The following is a 1,394-nucleotide window of genomic DNA, read 5'->3' on the forward strand; positions in this document are numbered from 1 at the left end:
ATATGTATGTATATATATGTATATATAAAAGAGACCACTAAGTGGACTGCTAATGTGCTAGAAGAAGATCACATGTAATGTGTCTTTTAAGACCGAATAGTTTTCAAAGAAAAAAATCTAGCGAATATGGACCAAGATAGAGAAATAGAACAAAAGAGCGAGAGAGAGGGACAGAGAGAAAGAGACGGAGAGAGGGACAGAGAGAGAAAGAGACGGAGAGAGGGACAGTAGTAAAAGAAAGTGAAAGTAAAAAAAAAAACACAAAAGATGTCTATGTTAACCGATCTGGGTAAAACCGCCCAGAAGTGAGTAATTTGTCTTGGTGTATAGACCTTTTACGGATGAGTGTGTTTCTTTACAACTGGCTCATAACGGCCCAGTCCACCTAACCGCGAATAGATAGATGCTACAAAATTGACACTTGATTTATTGCCTCGTCATCGCTGGCCTTAATGTTCTTTAGTTCCAGGTGAAAGCGTCACACAAATTGGATCTCGTTCAGAAACACATGATTCATAAGAACTTGTTAACAACAATGCTATGTCTGCGCCTATGCTATTGATAAAACTCGACAGCAGCTTACCACATGACCTCTTTACAAGGACCTAAACTCTTGTTCTACCAGAAATATTGCTCGTGTACAACCATGTTGCTGCAGCCTCGTGGAAGACAACATTATTACGCTTCCTGTTACCAGACGTATATTCCTGTTATAGTAGCCTGGTGGAAGATATCATTACTATTCGTTCTATCACTTGCAACATCTTTGTACGGTGGCCTGGTAGAAGGTGATACCACTGCCTTTCGTTTTATGAGTTTTATAGGCATTTTTATGTATTGGCACTCCGTCGGTTACGTCGATGAGGGTTCTATCAGGCTGAGTTCTTGTGCGTGAATTTGTCTTGAATGGATAAAATACTGCGCAGCAACCAAACCTGCTTTTCAATGCAACCAGCTATAAAACCAATGGCCAAACAGAAGTTGAGACGAATTCATGTTTCTTTTGCACTAGTTTACTCCACTCCCGAAAGAAGTTCTAACGAGAACTAGGGATCCTTTATTCCCAATGGTGGTTCACTTGTTAATTAACCCATAAGTAAAATAAAGCTACCTTCTCATGCCGACTCACAAGGGCCGGTTTCCCGGTTTCATGGAGTATATATTCCGCACTTGGATAGGACGCCGGTCCGTCGCAGGATTACTCATTTTTGCCAGCCGAGTGGACTGGAGCAACGTGAAATGAAGTGTTTTGCTCAAGAATACTACTCTGAGAGAGAAAGAGACCCTGGGAGCAACAGTGGCTCAAAGGTGGCTCTACACTTCTCAAAATCTTGGAACTCCCATACCAGAGACCCAATAAAGAGAATAGTTTAAAGTCATGTTCAGGATATGCA

Source organism: Octopus bimaculoides, chromosome 9 (genome assembly GCF_001194135.2).
Source record: "Octopus bimaculoides isolate UCB-OBI-ISO-001 chromosome 9, ASM119413v2, whole genome shotgun sequence".
Lineage (NCBI taxonomy): Eukaryota > Metazoa > Mollusca > Cephalopoda > Octopoda > Octopodidae > Octopus > Octopus bimaculoides.